The 9782-nt window shown below is 38.8% G+C and overlaps 1 pseudogene; it reads right to left on the bottom strand.

The window, feature by feature from the left end:
• Positions 1-8453: 8453 nt before the first annotated feature.
• On the bottom strand, positions 8454-9059 carry Gm8662 (annotated as a pseudogene).
• Between the last annotated feature and the right edge of the window lie 723 nt (positions 9060-9782).

Below are 9782 nucleotides of genomic sequence, written 5' to 3'. Positions count from 1 at the left end.
CAAAATACCCATGGAAGGAGTTACAAAGTTCAGAGCTGAGATGGAAGGAAGGACCATCCAGAGACTGCCCCACCCAGGGATCCATTCCATAAACAACCACAAAACCCAGACACTATTGCATATGCCAGCAAGATTTTTGCTGAAAGGACCCTGATATAGTTATCTCTTGTGAGGCTATGCCAATGCCTGGCAAATACAGAAGTGGATGCTCACAGTCAGCTATTGGATGGAACACAGGGCCCCCAATGGAGGAGCTAGAGAAAGTACCCAAGGAGCTGAAGGGGTCTGCACCCCTAACCCTATAGGAGGAACAACAATATGCACTAACCAGTACCCCCCAGAGCTTGAGTCTCTAGTTGCATATGTAGCAGAGGATGGCCTAGTGGGCCATCAATGGGAGGAGAGGCCTTGGTCTTGAGAAGATTATATGCCTCAGTACAGGGGAATGCCAGGGCCAGGAAACAGGAGTGGGTGGGTTGGGGAGCAGGGAGGGAAGAGGGTATAGGGGACTTTCTGAGAGGAAACTAGGAAAGGGGATAGCATTTGAAATGTAAATGAAGAAAAGATCTAATAAAAATCGTTAAAACCTTGTTACTGACACCATGATCTAGAAGCATTAGGCACACCAGGAACTTTTTAAAAGAGCAGAATCCCAAGCCCCATTCTGGACTTAATGAAAAAGAATCGCCATTTAAATAAGATTTCTAAATAATTTGTACATACATTAAAGTTTGAGGAACATGGCAACAGGTATAATGGTTTGAAATACAGGCTCTGAGGCCTGGTCCTTTCTGGTGCAGCAGACTCCTAGCTGGCCTGCGCCAGTGAAGACATCATATCCTGATCGATCCTAGAGTACCTGCTGCACTCAGAGCAGTTGAATTACAGGGATAGAAATGGAGAGGAGCCAGAGACAGGCCCAAAGTGGGATCCAGCTCAAGGGGAGATCCCAAGGCCTGACACTATTACTGAGGCTATAGAGCACTCACAAAAAGGAACCCATCATGACTGCCCTCCAAAAGACCTAACAAGCAGCTGAAAGAATCAGATGCAGATATTTGCACCCAACCAATGTACAACTGACCCCTGTTGTTGAATTGGGGAAGGCTGAATTCAAGAAGCTGAGGAGATCCTGCAGGAGGACCAGCAGTCTCAATTAATCTGGACCCCCGAGATCTCTCAAACACTGGACCACCAAACAGACAGCATACACCAGCTGATATGAGGCCCCCAACACACATACAGTAGAGGACTTCCAGGTCTGTGTTCATTCAGAGATGATGCACCTAACCCTCAAGAGACTGGAGGCCCCAGGGAGTTTAGAGGTCAGGTGGGGTTGGGGGTGGGAACATCCATGTGGAGATAGGGGAATGTGGAGGAGGTATGGGATGTGGAACAGTCACAGGGTGGACAGGGGTGGGGGTGGGGGAATAAAATATAGAGTGTAAAAAATTAATTAATTAATTTAAAAAGATGAAATAGAGGTTCTGAAATCAAAGAGACATAAGTAAAAGTTCATTAGTTCTTGGAAACATTGGCAAGGTATTTTTCCCGAGTCTCTGATTCTCTTGGTATAGAATCTAGGATAATCACACATCTTTAGTTAAGCTATCTTAAAGATTAAATGTACATCATTTATTGATGCATCTGTTGGGCAAATACCAGGTGTTTGATAAATTATGGTTATAATTGCAATTGCTTCCTTTAATTCGCCATTTCACTCTACATATTTTCATTTATCCATAATTAAGTAAGGTCTAAAAATATTAATTGGACAATTTCAGAAGTAATTTACTCATAAATCTTATATGGCCAGCCGTGGTGGTGCACGCCTTTAATTCCAGCACTCAGGAGGCAGAGGCAGGTGGATTTCTGAGTTCGAGGCCAGCCTGGTCTACAAAGTGAGTTCCAGGACAACCAGGGTTACACAGAGAAACCCTGTCTCAATAAAACAACAAAAAAAAATCTTATATTGCTTGGCATTTTGAATTTTATGAGAAAACCTTGTATCATCCTATTCTCTACCAAACAGAACATGAATCGTGTTTTTCTAGTGTATCCAGGTAATGTAAGCTACCACCCATCTAAGTGACTTAGTAGCCATTTCAGTCATCAGTTCATCTATTGCAGTGCTTGTGCCCCAGTAATTCTTATTCAACTTGATGAAGGCCTCCAAAGTTCAAAAGTGGTGATGCTGGCTGGAAATTTGGATATGTCAAAGAGAACCTATAAAGTGGTTGCTTTAAGCAAAAAGATTAATGTTTTTATAAAAGGAAACAAAAATCATATATCAAGGTAGCTAACTAAGACTGATAGAACAACAATTTTAGAGGAAAAAAAGCATAATTACATAAATTTTATTATAATGCATTATCATACTAGCTATCTTTTTCTATTGTCAATCTCTTTCTCTGCCTAATTTAGTTGTGTTTGTTTTTCCCCACAAAGAAACAAATATATTTTTTCCATACAAGCTGTAATTTAAGGCATCCACTAGAGCCTTGGACCACATACCCCACAGATAAGGAGTGAGAAAAGGGCTACTATATTATCAAAAGAACCTACTATATTATCCAAACAATCTCTGAGCCTTTGAAGCTTGAAACTTAAAACTCTCAAGTGTAAATATCCTGACAACTTTCGATGTAGAATTGTTCATAAATTAATTTTTAGATACAGATGGGATTCTATGATCATTTATAAATTCAAAGGGGGGAAAGATGTAGTAGTTCTCATTTGTATTGGAAGGAATGGGATGATGGCAAGAGGGCTGTCTCTTATGACTGAATCTTCTGCCCCGCTGAACATAAACCATCCAAGTAAGACATAGGAAATGTGTATGATCCTGCCATTTGTTTCAGTGTTTTAACATAATTTTTCCCAACCAGCGAGGGTGACCAGTTTTGTTCTGATCTATGAGTCCAAATGATGTGCTCCTAGAAAGATTCTGGACACTAGACATTAGCATTTCAGAACTTGGATTGGTAATCCCCAAATCCATATTCTCCATTGTGTTTCACTCTTAGCTCATGATATGATGGCAAGTGAGCATTGCTCAGGAACAATGACTGACTCGAACTTTGTCTTTTGTGAAGTTAGTATTTCTTTCCTCTGTGGATGGTTAGAAGTTATTAAGACAACATATGTAATCATTTTCGTTAAGTCACTGGTTTGTAGTGAACTCTCAAATATAACTTGTCATTATTACAGACAGAACACCTTACTTATGAAACAAACGGCTTTTTCCTCAAATCCTGTATTCAGTATGTATGATTTCAGCCCATTTTCTTGATGTCAGTGCTTAGTTGTAGAAAATAGTCTGACTCTAAGTAGATTTAATAATAATTCTGGAAGAATTACAATTAAGACCTTCCATATCAATGAGAGGCTAGTCTATGTAGTAGAAGATATTTCTGATGATATTTTTAGATGAATGAGAATTGGGGAAAGAAAGTTCAGTGTTGTTCAAACGCTAGTGTAACTCTGTTCTGAGAGACATTCAGCCCTTTTTATATTTTTAATAAGCTCCCAAAGGAGAAATGAAAGTGACCAATCAAAAACACCAATTCCCAACACTTATATTCTTTGTGTTCAGTTGCCAGTGCTTTAAAGGATGCCCAATGGTATCCTTTGCAGCAGAATGCAATTCCATTTGGAAGTATTATGGAGTGAGCAACATCAGAACTTGAGCAACATATCAATGGGATTTCCTGAAATAGAACATGCTAAGCCTGTGGGAGGCTTCAGGCACCTAAACTAATCAATCTAAGCTGGGACAAATTACAGGTTCTAGAGGAGTTTCCAAGACCTGACCTCAAGTGTTACTAATAGTAGACATCAGGGGAACATGAAATTAGCCATGGTATTTAACTATTTTCATATGATAGTTTCTTTGAAGTAGAGAACCTCAATAAAAGGGTTGGGACATATTTAAAATTTGCATTATACATGCCAAATCACTTTTATAAAGAATTGTTACAGAAGCCACCATTGTTATTCTTAGTATTAACTTTGATAATTTTTTAAAAAACTTTCATGGTAAAAACTGTTATTACCTCTCTACTCTTTTAATTAATGGAGAATATGTTTCTATACATAACTATATTATTTCTTGTTTTCTCTCTTCTGCTACTTGTTTATACTCTACTTTGTTCCATTAGACACATTTTCCTTAAATTTGCAATATCAGTATATACTAAAACAGTCTTTTGTTGCATTTCCAACTTATATTTTAGCATTCATTCTTATTTATAGTATATAAAAATAGAAATTTGTGCAGTCAAATCTCTCTTTTCCTTTATGGTATTTGGCATATTTTTATCATTAATATTTTTATATATTTTTATTAGGTATTTTCTTCATTTACATATCAAATGCTATCCCAAAAGTCCCCCATACCCTCCCCTCCCCAATCTCCTAACCACCCAATCCCACTTCTTGGCCCTGGCATTCCCCTGTACTGGGGCATATAAAGTTTGCAATACCACGGGGCCTCTCTTAACAAAAAAGGCCAACTAGGCCATCATCTGCTACATATGCAGCCAGAGAAACAAGCTCTGGGGGTACTGGTTAGTTGATATTGTTGTTCCACCTATACGGTTGCAGACCCCTTTAGCTCCTTGGGTACTTTCTCTAGCTCCTCCATTGGGGGCCCTGTGTTCCATCCAATAGCTGACTGTAAGCATCCACTGCTGTGTTTTCCAGGAACTGGCATAGCCTCACAAGAGACAGCTATATCAGGGTCCTTTCAGCAAAATCTTGCTGGTGTATGTGATGGTGTCTGCGTTTGGAGGCTGAATATGGGATAAATCCCCAGGTATGGCAGTCTCTAGATGGTCCATCCTTCTCAGCTCCAAACTTTGTCTCTGTAACTCCTTCCACGGGTGTTATGTTCCCAATTCTAAGAAGGGGCAAAGTGAACACACTTTGGTCTTCATTCTTCTTGAGTTTCATGTGTTTTGAAACTTGTAACTTGGGTATTCTAAGTTTCTGGGTTAATATCCACTTATCAGTGAGTACATATCATGTGAGTTCTTTTGTGATTGGGTTACCTCACTCAGGATGATACCCTACAGGTCCATCTATTTGCCTAGGAATTTCATAAATTCGTTCTTTTTAATACCAGGGTAATACTCGTTTCGTAAATGTACCACATTTTCTGTATCCATTCCTCTGTTGAGGGGCATCTGGGTTCTTTCCAGCTTCTGGCTATTATAAATAAGGCTGCTATGAACATAGTGGAGCATGTGTCCTTATTACCAGTTGGAACATCTTCTGGATATATGCCCAGGAGAGGTATTGCTGGATCTTCCGGTAGTACTATGGCCAATTTTCTGAGGAACCACCAGACTGATTTCGAGAGTGGTTGTACAAGCTTGCAATCCCACCAACAATGGAGGAGTGTTCCTCTTTCTCCACATCCTAGCCAGCATCTGCTGTCACCTGAATTTTTGATTAGCCATTCTGACTGGTGTGAAGTGGAATCTCAGGGCTGTTTTGATTTGCATTTCCCTGATGATTAAGAATGCTGAACATTTTTTTCAGGTACTTCTCAGCCATTCGGTATTCCTCAGGTGAGAATTCTTTGTTTAGCTCTGAGCCCCATTTATAATGGGGTTATTTGATTTTCTGGAGCCCACCTTCTTGAGTTCTTTATATATATTGGATATTAGTCTCCTATCTGATTTAGGATAGATAAAGATCCTTTCCCAAACAGTTGGTGGTCTTTTTTCTTATTGACAGTGTCTTTTACATTACAGAAGCTTTGCAATTTTATGAGGTCCCATATGTCGATTCTGGATCTTACAGCACAAGCCATTGCTGTTTTATTCAGGAATTTTTCCCCTGTGCCCATATCTTTGAGGCTTTTTCCTACTTTTTCCTCTATAAGTTTCAGTGTCTCTGGTTTTATGTGGAGGTCCTTAATCCACTTAGATTTGACCTTAGTACAAGGAGATAGGGATGGATCAATTCACATTCTTCTACATGCTAACCCCCTGTTGGTCAGCACCATTTATTGAGAATACTGTCTTTTTTTCACTGGATGGTTTTAGCTTCCTTGTCAAAAATCAAGTGACCATAGGTGTGTGGGTTCATTTCTGGGTCTTCAATTCTATTCCATTGTTCTACTTCTCTGTCGCTATACCAGTACCATGCAGTTTTTATCACAATTGCTCTGTAGTACAGCTTTAGGTCAGGCATGGTGATTCCACCAGAAGTTCTTTTATCATTGAGAATAGTTTTTGCTATCCTAGGTTTTTTTTGTTATTCCAGATGAATTTGCAAGTTGCCCTTTCCAATTCGTTGAAGAATTGAGTTGGAATTTTGATGGGGATTGAGTTGAATCTGTAGATTACTTTTGGCAAGATAGCCATTTTTACTATATTGATCCTGCCAATCCATGAGCATGGGAGATCTTTCCATTTTCTGAGGTTTCTTTATTTCTTTCTTCAGAGATTTGAATTTCTTATCATACAGATCTTTAACTTCTTTAGTTAGAGTCACACCAAGGTATTTTATATTATTTGTGACTATTGTGAAGTGTGCTGTTTCCCTAATTTCTTTCTCAGCCTGTTTATCCTTTGTGTAGAGAAAGGCCATTGACTTGTTTGAGTTAATTTTATATCCAGCTACTTCACTGAAGCTGTTTATAGGGTTTAGGAGTTCTCTGGTGGAATTTTTAGGGTCACGTATATATACTATCATATCATCTGCAAAAAGTGATATTTTGACTTCTTCCTTCCCAATTTGTATCCCCTTGATCTCCTTCTGTTGTCGAATTGCTCTGGCTAGGACTTCAATTACTATATTGAATAGGTAGGGAGAAAGTGGGCAGCCTTGTCTAGTCCCTGATTTTAGTTGGATTGCTTTCAGCTTCTCACCATTTACTTTCATGTTGGCTACTGGTTTGCTGTAGATTGCTTTTAATATGTTTAGGTATGGGCCTTGAATTCCTGATCTTTCCAAAACTTTTTATCATGAATGGGTGTTGGATTTTGTAAAATGCTTTGTCATGTGGTTTTTGTCTTTGAGTTTGTTTATATACTGGATTACGTTGATGGTTTTCCGTATATTGAACCATCCCTGCATCCCTGGGATGAAACCTACTTGGTCAGGATGGATGATTGTTTTGATGTGTTCTTGGATTCTGTTAGTGAGAATTTTATTGAGTATTTTTGCATCAATATTCATAAGGGAAATTGGTCTGAATTTCTCTATCTTTATTGGGTCTTTCTGTGGTTTATGTATCAGAGTAATTGTGGCTTCTTAGAATTAATTGGTTAGAGTACCTTCTGTTTTTCTTTTGTGGAATAGTTTGAGAACTAAAATTAGATCTTCTTTGAAGATATGATAGAACTCTGCCCTAAACACTTCTGGTCCTGGGGTTTTTGTTGTTGTTGTTGTTGTTGTTTGTTTTTTTGTTTTGTTTTTTGTTTATTTTTTGTTTTGTTTTTTTGGGTTTTTGGGTTGTTTTTTTTTTTTTTTTTTTTTTTTTTGGTAGGGAGACTATTAATGACTGCTTCTATTTCTTTAGTGGATATAGGACTGTTTAGGTCATTAATCTGATCCTGATTTAACTTTGGTACTTGGTATCTGTCTAGAAATTTGTCCATTTCATCCAGGTTTTCCAGTTTTGTTGAGTATAGCCTTTTGTAGAAGGATCTGATGGTGTTTTGGATTTCTTCAGGATCTGTTGTTATGTCTCCCTTTTCATTTCAGATTTTGTTTTTAGGATGCTGTCCCTGTGCCCTCTAGTGAGTCTGGCTAAGGGTTTATCTATCTTGTTGATTTTCTCAAAGAACCAGCTCCTCCTTTGGTTGATTCTTTGAATAGTTCTTTTTGTTTCCACCTTGGTTGATTTTGCCCCTGAGTTTGATTATTTCCTGCAGTCTACTCCTCTTTGTTCTAGAGCTTTTAGGTGTGTCATCAAGCTGCTAGTGTGTGCTCGCTTCAGTTTCTTTTTGGAGGAACTTAGAGCTATGAGTTTTCCTCTTAGAAATGCTTTCATTGTGTCCTATAAATTTGGGTATGTTGTGGCTTCATTTTCATTAAACTCTAAAAAGTCTTTAATTTCTTTCTTTATTCATTCCTTGACCAAGGTATCATTGAGAAGAGTGTTGTTCATTTTCCACATGAATGTTGGCTTTCTATTATTTATGTTGTTATTGAAGATCAGCCTTAGTCCATGGTGATCTGATAGGATGCATGGGACAATTTCAATATTTTTGTGCATGTTGAGGCCTGTTTTGTGACCAATTATGTGGTCAATTTTGGAGAAGGCACCATGAGGTGCTGAGAAGAAGGTTTATCTTTTTGTTTTAGGATAAAATGTTCTGTGGATGTCTGTTAAATCCATTTGTTTCATAACTTCTTTTTTTTTTCAAATATATATGTCTTGTTTTCTCCCAAAAGAGCCCACATTGTTCTTGTGATTAGAATCTCGTTTCTGGAGCCAGGAACTGAGGCCTCCTCACTCGTCAGCCTGCTGCACAGTTCCCTTCTCAGACACATAGATGCCGTTCAAAAACTTCCTGATATCCTTGTTTTTAAGTGTTGTGGCTTGCTGAATCAGGGCAGCTGAATTTGAAACAAGTTCAATATCATTTCCTTCAAGGATTAACTCATCCTTCTGGGCTTGAGAGACAGAACAAGCAACACCTGTCCTCATCCGAACCCTGCGGATGTATTTTTTCCCCAAGAAATTTCGGATTTCAACCAAAGAGCCATTCTCCTGGATGACAACGTTGATGGGGAAGTGAGCGTACACAGATCGCATCTTGTATCGGAAGCCCAGTGTGACACCTTTGATCATGTTCTGAACATGACTGCAGATGGTCCTGACGGTGGCCAGTTCCTTTCTGTTACCATTTGTCAACCCAGAGCGTTTTCTTTTTCTTCCCAAGAAGACTCAGCTCCATGTTGATGTGATTGAAGTCCCTCCGCAGTGTCCCCCCGGGGCCCTTCACAATGACCGTGTGCCCCTTCAGAGTGATTTTGACATTCTCTGGAATGTCCACAGTCTGATTGCTGAGAATGGTCGTCATCCTCGCAGTAGATGGGGCAAAAGCTATTTCATAACTTCTGTTAGTTTCACTGTGTCTCTGTTTAGTTTCTGTTTCTAGGATCCATCCATTGATGAAAGTAGGGTGTTGAAGTCTCCCACTATTATTGTGTGAGGTGCAATGTGTGCTTTGACCTTTACTAAAGTTTCTTTAATGAATGTGGCTGCCCTTGCATTTGGAGCATAGATGTTCAGAATTGAGAGTTCCTCTTGGAAGATCTTACCTTTGATGAGTATGAAGTGCCCCTCCTTTTCTTTTTTGATAACTTTCAGTTGGAAGTCGATTTTATTCAATATTTGAATAGTTATTCCAGCTTGTTTCTTCAGACCATTTGCTTGGAAAATTGTTTTCCAGCCTTTCACTCTGAGGTAGTGTCTGTCTTTTTCCCTGAGATGGGTTTCCTGTAAGCAGCAAAATGTTGGGTCCTGTTTGTGTAGCCAGTCTGTTAGTCTATGTCTTTTTATTGGGGAAATGAGTCCATTAATTTTAAGAGATATTAAGGAAAAGTACTTGTTGCTTTCTATTACTTTTGTTGTTAGAGTTGGCATTCTGTTCTTGTGGCTGTCTTCCTTTAGGTTTGTTGAAGGATTACTTTCTTGCTTTTTCTAGGGCGTAGTTTCTGTCCTTGTATTTTTTTTCCCCTGTTATTATCCTTCAAACGGCTGGATTCTTGGAAATATATTGTGTGAATTTGGTTTTGTCATGGAATACTTTATTTTC

The sequence above is a fragment of the Mus musculus genome, chromosome X (assembly GCF_000001635.26).
Source record: "Mus musculus strain C57BL/6J chromosome X, GRCm38.p6 C57BL/6J".
NCBI lineage: Eukaryota > Metazoa > Chordata > Mammalia > Rodentia > Muridae > Mus > Mus musculus.
Note: the sequence above shows the minus strand (reverse complement) of the source record. Positions and strands in the feature narration are given on the sequence as shown.